The 13,528-nt window shown below is 47.6% G+C and overlaps 2 long non-coding RNA genes across 3 annotated transcripts; one reads left to right on the top strand and one right to left on the bottom strand.

Annotated features, from left to right (window-relative positions):
* The first annotated feature begins 1,476 nt into the window (after window positions 1–1,476).
* Window positions 1,477–3,303, top strand: LOC136587689 (uncharacterized). 2 transcript variants are annotated; one of them, XR_010787485.1, is made up of 3 exons: window positions 1,477–1,598; window positions 2,047–2,220; window positions 2,839–3,303. It is a non-coding gene; the product is annotated as an uncharacterized lncRNA (long non-coding RNA). The 2 variants fall into 2 exon arrangements; XR_010787484.1 differs by lacking the exon at window positions 1,477–1,598 and having other exon boundaries at window positions 1,994–2,220.
* A 6,003-nt stretch (window positions 3,304–9,306) lies between these two features.
* Window positions 9,307–12,125, bottom strand: LOC136587816 (uncharacterized). The gene is made up of 4 exons (XR_010787497.1): window positions 11,885–12,125; window positions 10,474–10,760; window positions 9,874–10,047; window positions 9,307–9,590 (listed from the first exon to the last, which is right to left on the bottom strand). It is a non-coding gene; the product is annotated as an uncharacterized lncRNA (long non-coding RNA).
* Window positions 12,126–13,528: the final 1,403 nt, after the last annotated feature.

A 13,528-nucleotide genomic window follows, 5' to 3' on the forward strand; every position in this document is an offset into this window, starting at 1 on the left:
GCCGTCACCTGAGATTAATGCGCCGTGCGCTACGTGTGGAGACGCGCTCACCTGAGATTAATGCGCCGTGCGCTACGTGTGGAGACGCGATCACCTGAGATTAATGCGCGGTGCGCTACGTGTGGAGACGCGATCACCTGAGATTAATGCGCCGTGCGCTACGTGTGGAGACGCGATCACCTGAGATTAATGCGCCGTGCGCTACGTGTGGAGACGCGCTCACCTGAGATTAATGCGCCGTGCGCTACGTGTGGAGACGCGATCACCTGAGATTAATGCGCCGTGCGCTACGTGTGGAGACACGCTCACCTGAGATTAATGCGCCGTGCGCTACGTGTGGAGACGCGCTCACCTGAGATGAATGCGCCGTGCGCTACGTGTGGAGACGCGATCACCTGAGATTAATGCGCCGTGCGCTACGTGTGGAGACGTGCTCACCTGAGATTAATGCGCCGTGCGCTACGTGTGGAGACGCCGTCACCTGAGATTAATGCGCCGTGCGCTACGTGTGGAGACGCGCTCACCTGAGATTAATGCGCCGTGCGCTACGTGTAGAGACGCGATCACCTGAGATTAATGCGCCGTGCGCTACGTGTGGAGACGCGATCACCTGAGATTAATGCGCCGTGCGCTACGTGTGAAGACGCGGTCACCTGAGATTAATGCGCCGTGCGCTACGTGTGGAGACGCGATCACCTGAGATTAATGTGCCGTGCGCTACGTGTGGAGATGCGCTCACCTGAGATTAATGCGCCGTGCGCTACGTGTGGAGACGCGCTCACCTGAGATTAATGCGCCGTGCGCTACGTGTGGAGACGCGCTCACCTGAGATTAATGCGCCGTGCGCCACGTGTGGAGACGCGCTCACCTGAGATTAATGCGCCGTGCGCCACGTGTGGAGACGCGCTCACCTGAGATTAATGCGCCGTGCGCTACGTGTGGAGACGCCGTCACCTGAGATTAATGCGCCGTGCGCTACGTGTGGAGACGCTCTCACCTGAGATTAATGCGCCGTGCGCTACGTGTGGAGACGCGATCACCTGAGATTAATGCGCCGTGCGCTACGTGTGGAGACGCGATCACCTGAGATTAATGCGCCGTGCGCTACGTGTGGAGACGCGATCACCTGAGATTAATGCGCCGTGCGCTACGTGTGGAGACGCGATCACCTGAGATTAATGCGCCGTGCGCTACGTGTGGAGACGCGATCACCTGAGATTAATGCGCCGTGCGCTACGTGTGGAGACGCGCTCACCTGAGATTAATGCGCCGTGCGCTACGTGTGGTGAGTACCCACCTGAGATTTGCGCGACGCCATCTGACGCGACCTGACTTTTTTTGCAGATTCGTGCGCTACGTGTGGAGACGCCACCTGAGATTTGTGCGCTACGTGTGGTGAGTACGTCACTTGAGATTTGCGTGACGGCACCTGACGCAACCTGTCTTTTTTTGCAGATTTGTGCGCTACGTGTGGAGACGCGCCACCCGAGATTAATGCGCCTTATTGCAAAATTACGTGTGGAGAGGATCCTGACGTTTGGACGCGTTTCGAGAAGAATTTCGCTTCGCTCAGACACCATCTGACATCACTCAGCGAGGTAAGCTGCTGCATCTGCCCAAATTTTCATCGCGTGCATCTGCTGATATGCGCATATTTGGCGCATATTTGCAGGTTTTCGCTTGCATCTGCTGACATGCGCATATTTGGCGCATATTTGCAGGTTTTCGCTTGCATCTGCTGATATGCGCATACTTGGCGCATATTTGCAGGTTTTCGCTTGCATCTGCTGATATGCGCATACTTGGCGCATATTTGCAGGTTTTCGCTTGCATCTGCTGATATGCGCATACTTGGCGCATATTTGCCGGTTTTCTCCTGCATCACCTGATATGCGCATATTTGGCGCATATTTGCAGGTGTTCGCTTGCATCTGCTGATATGCGCATATTTGGCGCATATTTGCTGGTTTTCTCCTGCATCACCTGATATGTGCATATTTGCTGGTTTTTGCTTGCATGTGGTGATATGCTCTCCGTTTTCCACAGGACGACTCGTGTGGAGAGGAACCTGACATTTGGCTGCGTTTTGTACAACGTATGGAACCGGAGATTGGCGTTTTAGGTGCTGATCTCACATTTGCCCCCTGCCTTTTGGAGAGGACGACTCTTCTGGAGAGAAATTTCGCTTCGCTAGGACACCACCTGACGTCACTCGGCGAGGTAAGCTGCTGCATCTGCCAAATTTTTCATTGCTTGCATCTGCTCATATGTACATGCATGCCTGTATGCGTGCGTGCGTGCATGCGTGCCTGTATGCGTACGTGCATGCGTGCCTGTATGCGTACGTGCGTGCGTGCCTGTATGCTTGCGTACGTGCGTGCCTGTATGCTTGCGTACGTGCGTGCCTGTATGCTTGCGTGCGTGCGTGCCTGTATGCTTGCATGCCTTATGTATGCGTGCATGTATGTATACATGCATGTATGCTCACCCACTTACTCAGCCACCCCTTCTCTCTCACACACACACTTGCTGTGTTAAATTCGTCTTATTGGCCGGAAAAGACATTACATTAGATTTGAGTATTTAATTCCTTTTTTTAGCAAACGTACAGGTTCCATCACAATACTGCACCAAATTTCCACTAACTGAACAAACCTTCGGAGAAACATACCAATTGTCCAAATAAGATATCTTTATCTATTAAAGTAGGAGTGAAGAAAAGCAGGAACAGTGTGTTGCCTATAGATGTTTAGAGATGTATTAGGCAATAACTATGCAAACCCACGGAACTAAGCCAAATGCAGGCAGGGTTAATTTTTTTTTTCTTCCTCCTTCTAGGTCAGCTGATACGTTTTGGTCAGAATCTTGCACTGTGGTAACCGTTTCCGGTGCTCACAACCACAGAGTTGAATCACCAGAGAGCCAGATGTTGGCTCAGGAGGACGCTTAAAAGCTGGAAATGGCCCATCACCTGCTATGGAAATACATCATCAGGATCTGATGGAGCAGTACGATGAAGATTGTCAGGTTGCATGTGATGCTGCTCACTGTCCCTCGTTAGTCGGTTCAAAGTTTATACACTAAGCTATTTATCCCCTTAGAGAACAAGCCTGTTTGCGCCTTAGTGACAGACCGAAAATTTGGAATTTTACATGTGTCACTTGACATATCATAAGTCCGTAAAGGTTTTGCATATCCAAGTGACTGTGACATTTTTTTCTTCCCCTTGTTGTACTTCTGTTAGGTAGTAAAAAAGGACTGTTAAAAGTTGTGTATATTTATTAAAATTGCTACTTTGCACAATTTTAAATTTTCATTTTTTCACATTGTCAAATGTCATATATAAAATAAGTGCAAACATGCTCTACAAATCTCTGCGAACATATATATTTCCATCTGTTCACTTTATTCTGGATGCACGGTTTAAAACTTTTGTAAATTAATTTTTTCCATTTAGGAGACGTACAAATTTAACATTACTTTTCAGAATTTAGAGGAACAGTTAGTTTTCCTCCACCAATCCAAGTTTGCAAAGGCTGCTAGGTGTCATAATTAACCCCTTAACGACGGCCCCATCGGGAAACTACGTCCTCAGAAAGTGGGCCTTAATCCTAGAGGACGTAGTTTTATGCATCCTCTTTGGATTGATGCCCACTGGCCTGAGGACGTGACAGCTCCATGCTGTCGGTGCCCGCAGGTAGCCGACAGCATGGAGCTGTCATCCCATAAAATGTCATCATAAAATGAATAGCGCCGATCGCAAAAAAATAAATAAAACAGTGTAAAAAAGTAGTAATTCAGCTGCTATGATGGATCGGATCCATCACGGCAGCTGAAAATACTCACACGGCTTGTCGGCGGTGTCCCCCGGAGATCTGGTCCTCCCGGACCCGCCGGCGGCCTTCTGCGCATGCGCGCCAGACGATGACGGCACGCGCACGCGCAGAAGCCCGGGTGTCCCCGGCAAATTTAAAATCTCCTGGCTCCCGGCTCCTGAAGGTAGCCGGGAACCAGGAGGTGTTACCGGACCACTGTGAGCGGTCCCCGGGCCCGCGATCACCGCTATCCATTGCGAAAGCGGTGATCGCGAAAAAGTTTAAAAAGTAAAACAAAAGTAAAGTTTCACCTCCCCTCATGGATCGGATCCATGAGGGGAGGTGAAGATACTCACCCCCGGTCCTCTGCGATGTCCCGATGTCCCGGGACCCGAAATCCCCGTCTGCGCATGCGCGCCCGATGATTGACATCGGGCGCGTGCACAGAGGGGCTCGAGCCCCGGGAAATTCAAAATTGCTCTGCTCCTGGCTGCCATGTGTAGCCAAGAGCAGAGGGATGTCACCAGGGACATGATCACTGTCATCCAATGGATGACAGTGATCATGTAAAGTAAAAAAAAAAGTGCAAAAAGTAAAAAAAAATAAATAAAAAAAAAGGGGTAAAAGGTAAAAAAAAAAAAAAAGTGCAAAAAGTAAAAAAAAAGTTTTAAAAAGTTAAAAAAAGCTTGCGTTTCATCTCCCCCCACGGATCATATCCGTGAGGGAGGATGAAATGACATACCTAAGGCCTGCGGATTTATCCGCGGACCTCAACCCAGCTTCTGCGCACGCGCCCGTCACCAATGTGGCAGGCGCATGCACAAAAGCCGTGGTTTTTTAAAATCTCCCTGCTCCTGGCTACAAAACTTAGCCGAGAGCCTGGAGATTTCACGGAGGGCCGCGGTGAGCGGTTCCTGATCACGTGTTCGCCGTTATCCAAAGAATAATGGCGATCACGTAAAAGTTAAAAAAAAGGTGAAGCTTCATCTCCCATCTCGCATCTCTTCAGTGAGTGATGCGATCGGTGAGAGGAGATAAAATTTTTTACCGGAGGCCTCCATATTTGCACCCCGACGCAATCTTCTTCCGTGAACTTTCCCGTATTCTGCGCATGCGACCGCTGGCAAAACACCGGACACATGCACAGGAGTCGGGGAGTCCAGGAAACTTAATATCTCCTTGCTCTCGGCGACCAACGGTCACCGAGAGCCTGGAGCAGTGACGGGTGGCCTCGTTGAGCGGTCCCCGGTCACGTGAAAAAATGGTAGCGATCTACCTTTGGCTGGTCTCACATGACCGGATAGGAATTACGGATTCCGCATGCGTTTGATTAGCAGTAATACGCAGATCAATCGCATTGGATTACACAATTCCGCTCACATTAGCGGGTTGGAATTGCGTAATCCACTCGCAGAAAAGAGAACGCAGCAGGTTCTATTTTACCGCGGATATCCGCAACATAGAGCCCATTGTGCTCCATGGTCATGGATATACCCGCAGCCCATACGCAACTACATTGTATACGGGCTGCGGGTACCCGCGTCATCGCTAAGCGACGGTGCGGGAAATACAAACAACAACAAAAAAAGTGTACTGCGCATGACCGCCGGGGAAGTACGCAGTTATGCGCAGTACATTACGCGGCCGTACGCAGGGTCACAGCCGGCTGTGTGAGCCCGGCGTTATTCAGACCGCTACCTGTAATACGCAATTTACAAGAAGCCCCGGGAACGCTCGCCTTCCTGCAGTTCCAGGAGCAGCTTGTTGAGCGCCTTCTGTGTGAGACCGCCGCACCTCAGCAAGCTTACGGAGACTCACAGAGCGCCACTTTTTACACCCCATCCCCGCCACTGAGGTCAAGAAATGACTCCCAAAAAGCATGAGAGGAGGGGGGATACCCGGTTTTATTGCCCCATGTGCCCATCCCAACCAGCCTCCATAATTACCCGTCTTTGGAAATACTACACAGTTCACATTATTACTTTTATCTAAGATTTGGGGAATGCCGAAAAGGGCGTAGAGGGGGGGGAGGGGATTTTAGGGAGTCAATTTTTATTCCGTACAAATGAGCAATGGGGCCTGGAATTTATTCAGTTATGCCCTGCAATCCAACGGGTGTTCCCTCCATTATAGGCCTTGCCATGGGCCCTGTAAGTAGATTAGGGCCACAATGGGTATGTTTTTGAACACGGGACAAACGGGGGTATCCATTTGGGGGTGAACGTCTTCATTCCTATGTACACTGTACAAAAAAAAAAGTTTTTAAATTGACAAAATTGCCAAAAAAATGAAAATTTTAATTTTTTTCTTCTGCTTTGCTGAAATTTATTCAAATACTGTGTGGTCAAAATACGCAGTACACCCCTAGATGAATTCGTTAAGGGGTCTAGTTTTTAAAATGGGGATATTTGTGGGGGTCTTTATAGTTTTGGACGCTCAATGACTCTATAAGTGGGCAATGGGGCCTGGAATTTATTCCGTTGTACCCTAAAATCTAACGGGTGCTCCTTCCATTATAGGCCTAGCCATGCGTCCTTTAAGTAGATTAGGGCCACAAGGGGTATGGTTCTGAACACGGGACAAACAGGGGTATCCATTTTGGGGTGAAAGTCTTCATCCCTATGTGTGCTGTACAAAAAAAACAGTTTTTAAATTGATACAACTGCCAAAAAATGAAAATTGTAATTTTTTTCCTACTGCTTTGCTTAGATTTATTCAAAAATTGTAGGGTAAAAATACACAGTACACCCCTAGATAAATTCGTTAGGGGGTCTAGTTTTCAAAATGGGATCATTTGTGGGGGTTCTCTGTCGTTTTGGCCGCTCAAGGGCTCTACAAGTGTGCAATGGGGTCTATCACCTTCATGCTAAATTTCTGTTCTGAAAGCCACCGACTACTCCTTTCATTTTGGGCCCCGTTGTGCATCCAGACAAAAGATTAGGGCCACAATGGGTATGTCTCTGAACACGGGACAAACAGGGGTATCCACTTTGGGGTGCAAGTCTTCATTCATGTGTGTGCTGTACCAAAAAAGCAGTTTTTAAAACGACAGAATTGCCAAAAAAACGAAAATCACAATTTTTTCCTTTTGCTTTGCTTCAATTCGTTCAAAAACTGTGGGCTCAAAATGGGCAGTACACCCCTAGATAAATTCATTAAGGGGTCTAGTTTTCAAAATGGGGTCACTTGTGGGGGTTCTCTTTGATTTTGGCCGCTCAAGAGCTCTACAAAAGTGCTATGGGCCTAAAACTCCTTCAAGGAAAATCTATGTTCTTAAAGCCACCGACTACTTCTTTCGTTTTGGGCCCCATTGTGCATCCAGACATAAGATTAGGGCCACAATGGGTATGTCTCTGAACACGGGAGAAACAGGGGTATCCATTTCTGGATGAAAGGCTTCATTCATGCGTGTGCTGTACAAAAAAAGCTGTTTTTAAAATGACAGAATTGACAAAAAAATGAAAAATCACAATTTTTTCCTTTTGCTTGGCTTGAATTCATTCAAAAACTGTGGGGTCAAAATGGTCAGTACACCCCTAGATAAATTCGTTAAGGGGTCTAGTTTTCAAAATGGGGTCACTTGTGGGGGTTCTCTTTGGTTTTGGCCACTCAAGAGCTCTACAAAAGTGCTATGGGGCCTAAAACGCCTTCAAGCAAAATTTATGTTCTGAAAGACACCGACTACTCCTTTCATTTTGGCTCCCGTTATGCATCCAGACATAAGATTAGGGCCACAATGGGTATGTTTCTGAACATGGGAGAAACGGGGGTATCCATTTTGGTGTGTAAATCCTCATTTTCATGGGCTCTATAGGAAAAAAAATATGTCTTTAAAATGACATATTTGCAAAAATATGAAATTTTATTTTTTGTCCCCTAAATTGAACTAATTCCTGAAAAGAATTGGTGGGGTCAAAATACTCATGACACCCCTCAGTGAATACACTAAGGGGTGTAGTTTTTAAAATGGGGTCATTTGTGGGTGTATCTATTATTCTGACACTTATGAGCCTCTGCAAACTTGGCTTGGTGCAGGAAAACAAAGTGCTCCTCAAAATGCTGAAAAGTAATGTTAAATTTGTACGTCCTCTAAATGGTTAAAAAAAACACAAAAGTTTTTCAAGTGTGCATTCAGAATAAAGTAAACAGATGGAAATACATATCTTATCAAAAATTTGTACAGTATGTTTGGACATATTTGAGATATTACGGTTGAAAATGTGAAAAAATGAAAATTTTTTCAAAATTTTTCCAATATTGGTACTTTTAATAAATATACACAAATTATATCGGTCTCTTTTTACAATCTAAATGAAGTACAACATGTGGCGAAAAAACAGTGTCAGAATCACTGGGATATGTAAAGCCTTTACGGAGTTATGCCACGTTGAACGACGCATGTCAGATTTCCAAAATTTGGCTCCGTCACTAAGGCGCAAACAGGCTTCGTCACTAAGGGGTTAAGGATGAGCGAGTATACTCGCTAAGGCACTACTCGTTCGAGTAATGTGCCTTAGACGAGTATCTCCCTGCTGGTCCATAAAGATTCGGGGACCGCTGCGGCTGACAGGTGAGTCGCAGGGGAGATAGAGAGAGATCTCCCCTCCGTTCCTCCCCGCTCTCCCCCGCGGCGGCCCCCGAATCTTTAAGGACGAGCAGGGAGATACTCGTTTAAGGCACATTACTCGAACGAGTAGTGCCTTAGCGAGTATACTCGCTCATCCTTAGTCATAATGATAGATACCCTTACAAATTACCACATTTTAAAAACTGCACCCCTGAATGTATTCTCTGAGAGGGTCAGGAGTATTTTGACCCCACATTTATTTTTAGGAATTAATGCAATTTAGGAGACCAAATAATATTTAATTTTTAGAAAACATGTCCTTTTCAAGACCTTTTTTTTCTATATTGCACATCAAAAGGAGGATTGAACCTCCGAAATGGATACCCCTGTTTTGTCTCGTGTTCACAAGTATACACATTGTGGCCCTAATGTTATGTCTGTATGCACCACTGGGCCCAAAAAGAAAGGAGTAGTCAGTGGCTTTCTGAACAGACTGTTACAATCGTGTGAGCAGATAAAGCAGAGGGCCCACACGATCGTGACCAAAGGAGTGGTAGTCTAGTAGTATACACGCACACAGGAGAGTCACACAGTATCCAGGCAACCAAGCCTGTGCTACAGGGAGGATGACAGTGGCCCTATCTAAGCGGGGACATCAGCCCAGTAAGAGGGCGGCCCAGTGATCTTAAGAACAGGGCCCTAGCAGATCCGAGGAGCCACATCACAGAACAGGAGTCATAACAGACACCGCCAACTGCATCAGGAGCAGGACAGGGCACACCGCCAACTGCATCAGGAGCAGGACAGGGCACACCGCCAACTGCATCAGGAGCAGGACAGGGCACACCGCCAACTGCATCAGAAGCAGGACAGGGCACACCGCCAACTGCAACGTATAGTGAAAACCAGACAGACTCCACCCAATTCAGATTTTCTAATTTATTGCTAGTGTGGATGTTACACCAAGGTTCATTCCGTGATATAGACAAAAGGCCGCTGTGTTCATGGGTCTTTTCTGTTTACTGCATTGCAGTAAAATATTGCGCAGTTTTTCAGGATCCTCCGTCATAATTATTTTTTTTAAAAAGCGTATTAAAAAAAAAAGTCACTGGGAAAAAACAGTTCATAAAAAGAAGGGTTTAAAGATTGCTGAATGACGAGGGTCTCTTCACTGTCGGACAGCCTTCCCGTTCTCAAGGACGTCAGATCTGCAGGAAATGACAAGAAATCAGCAGGTTAACAGTCACATCCCACCAGTATTACTGATTCCTAGATCCGCTCAATCCACTTACAATGACCACTACTCCCCCAACCAGGTCAGAAAAATTATACATACATACATGCATGCATACATGCGTGCATGTATTCATGCATGCATACATACATGCACGCACACATGCATGTACGCATACATGCATGCATGCACACATGTATGCATGTACACATGAGCAGATGCAAGCAATGAAAAATTTGGCAGATGCAGCAGCTTACCTCGCCGAGTGACGTCAGGTGGTGTCCTAGCGAAGCGAAATTCCTCTCCAGAAGAGTTGTCCTCTCCAAAAGACGGGGGGCAAATGTGAGATCAGCACCTAAAACGCCAATCTCCGGTTCCGTACGTTGTGCAAAACGCAGCCAAATGTCAGGTTCCTCTCCACACGAGTCGTCCTGTGGAAAACGGAGAGCATATCACCACATGCAAGCAAAAACCAGCAAATATGCACATATCAGGTGATGCAGGAGAAAACCGGCAAATATGTGCCAAATATGCGCATATCAGCAGATGCAAGCGAACACCTGCAAATATGCGCCAAGTATAAGCATATCAGCAGATGCAAGCGAAAACCTGCAAATATGCGCATATCAGCAGATGCAAGCGAAAACCTGCAAATATGCGCCAAGTATGCGCATATCAGCAGATGCAAGCGAAAACCTGCAAATATGCGCATATCAGCAGATGCAAGCGAAAACCTGCAAATATGCGCCAAGTATGCGCATATCAGCAGATGCAAGCGAAAACCTGCAAATATGCGCCAAGTATGCGCATATGAGCAGATGCACGCGATGAAAATTTGGGCAGATGCAGCAGCTTACCTCGCTGAGTGATGTCAGATGGTGTCCGAGCGAAGCTAAATTCTTCTCGAAACGCGTCCAAACGTCAGGATCCTCTCCACACATAATTTTGCAATAAGGCGCACAAATCTCGGGTGGCGCATCTCCACCCGAGCACAAAAATCTGCAAATAAAAGACAGGTTGCGTCAGGTGGCATCGCGCAAATCTCAGGTGACGTACTCACCACACGTAGCGCACAAATCTTGGGCGTTGTCTCCACACGTAGTGCACAAATCTCGGGTGTTGTCTCCACACGTAGCGCACAAATCTGCAAAAAAAGTCAGGTCGCGTCAGATGGCGTCGCGCAAATCTCAGGTGGGTACTCACCACACGTAGCGCACAGCGCATTAATCTCAGGTGATCGCGTCTCCACACGTAGCGCACGGCGCATTAATCTCAGGTGATCGCGTCTCCACACGTAGCGCACGGTGCATTAATCTCAGGTGACCGCATCTCCACACGTAGCGCACGGCGCAATAATCTCAGGTGATCGCGTCTCCACACGTAGCGCACGGCGCATTAATCTCAGGTGATCGCGTCTCCACACGTAGCGCACGGCGCATTAATCTCAGGTGAGAGCGTCTCCATACGTAGCGCACGGCGCATTAATCTCAGGTGACCGCGTCTCCACACGTAGCGCACGGCGCATTAATCTCAGGCGATCGCATCTCCACACGTAGCGCACGGCGCATTAATCTCAGGCGACCGCGTCTCCACACGTAGCGCACGGCGCATTAATCTAAGGTGACCGCGTCTCCACATGTAGCGCACGGCGCATTAATCTCAGGTGATCGCGTCTCCACATGTAGCGCACAGCGCATTAATCTCAGGTGATCGCGTCTCCACACGTAGCGCACGGCGCATTAATCTCAGGTGATCGCGTCAGCGAACGGCGCATTAATCTCGGGTGACCGCGTCTCCACATGTAGCGCACGGCGCATAAATCTCAGGTGATCGCGTCTCCACATGTAGCGCACAGCGCATTAATCTCAGGTGATCGCGTCTCCACACGTAGCGCACGGCGCATTAATATCAGGTGATCGCGTCTCCACACGTAGCGCACGGCGCATTAATCTCAGGTGAGCGCGTCTCCACACGTAGCGCACGGCGCATTAATCTCAGGTGACGGCGTCTCCACATGTAGCGCACGGCGCATTAATCTCAGGTGATCGCGTCTCCACACGTAGCGCACGGCGCATTAATCTCAGGTGATCGCGTCTCCACACGTAGCGCACGGCGCATTAATCTCAGGTGATCGCGTCTCCACACGTAGCGCACGGCGCATTAATCTCAGGTGAGCGCGTCTCCACACGTAGCGCACGGCGCATTAATCTCAGGTGACCGCGTCTCCACACGTAGCGCACGGCGCACAAATCTCAGGTGGGTACTCACCACACGTAGCACACAAATCTTACTCTCCCATCTTGTAAATTGGGGAAAAGGCTCCAACCATCAGCTTGCTTCCTCCGTAGATCAATAGTGGTCAAAATCCGCGGGGCATATGCAAGGCTCGGTGACGTAACAGCCCACCTGACGCGCGGGCACAGCTCATCGTGCACGGCAATGCGCGGGCACGCCGCTGTGTCACGTGGTGCCGATTCCAGCCAGCTGATTGGCTGAATCGGCCACGCCGGAGAACTGCGGCCGAAAGTTGTAATAAGCAGTATCAGCACATGATCAGTCACATGGGGTGGGTGGGGCCCTGAGTGGGAAGGACAAGTGTGTGGCTACTGCTGTTGGAGATTGCTGCCCCCTCACTGAAGTGCCCACTGATTTCCCATGACAACAGCCCAGATAAGCGAATCCCCACATATGCCCCATAACAGTCTGGATATGCTGGGACTTGTAGTCCTGGCCTCGTGTTCCTCCTCTCTGTAATGTTATCTATATCGTAACAGCCATTGCAGATTGCCTTTGGTGTAGCCTGAACGATTGTGTGTCAGATCACGGTATAATGTAATACTACGGTACATCATACTGCAGGAGTCATCAATCCTACCCAACAAAAAGAGTAAAATGTTTTATGAACTCTTAAAAATTTTTTTAAAGTCTTATAAAAACCCTTTATTTATTGTAAAAATGGGTAAACGTATCTGGCGTTGCTGCGTCTGCAAAAGTCCTGTTTATTAAAAGTAACACAATCTCGCACAGTGAACGTCATCAGAAAACAAAAATACGCAAAAGCAGAATTGCTCTTTCTTTCGTCGCCCCGTTTCCAAGAAAAAAAATTTAATAGCAATAAAAAAAAATTAAGAAATAAAAATAAATCGCATGTACTCAATTTTAATTTCCATTTGTTACAGTTTGTCATTGAACTGCACTTGCGATTGCATTAAAAATGATAACTACTTCCGAGCCACACAGTATATTTAACATCATCCAAATGTTCAGGTTTAATCAAAATCACCAACATATTTTGAAATTGATTAGCATTCACCAAATCTACCCACATCTGCCCTTTACAACCGCCCATACATCTTCTGACGGCGGCCGTTAAGGGGGTTTAATCTGTAGCGCCGTCTATTGACTTCAATGGAAGCCATCCGCGCCGATATAGAATATGCTGTGAATTTCCCTCCACGAGCAGAAAAATCACAATTGATTTCCACTCAAGGACAGGAAAAAGCGATTTTCCATTGTATGCTATAGCAGGTATTTGCTGCGGAATACGGAGGCAGACGCCCGCTACGGATTCCGCAATGCAACTACGCCTGTGTGCATTTGGCCTTAGAATAAAGCAATTATTTTAATACAAGTAGACTATTGTGCATAGTAAGGGTTGTAATGTGCAAAAACTCCCACCATTCTCTTAGGGGCCCCTCCATGCACCCTTATTCTTACAGAGTCCCCCACTTAACCTAAATGTGTAGGGATCAGGTATGGGGTATGCAAGTTATATGGAAGCTAGGTTTTGCTGTAGAACAAAGGGCCAAATACATGCAGTACAAAACAGCAATGGACATAACCGCCTATGTCTTCCTCATCCTTCACAGTCGTAGATATGGTCTCCATGCAAATCCACAGTAGAAAACACGC

This window comes from Eleutherodactylus coqui, chromosome 13, assembly GCF_035609145.1.
Source record: "Eleutherodactylus coqui strain aEleCoq1 chromosome 13, aEleCoq1.hap1, whole genome shotgun sequence".
NCBI lineage: Eukaryota > Metazoa > Chordata > Amphibia > Anura > Eleutherodactylidae > Eleutherodactylus > Eleutherodactylus coqui.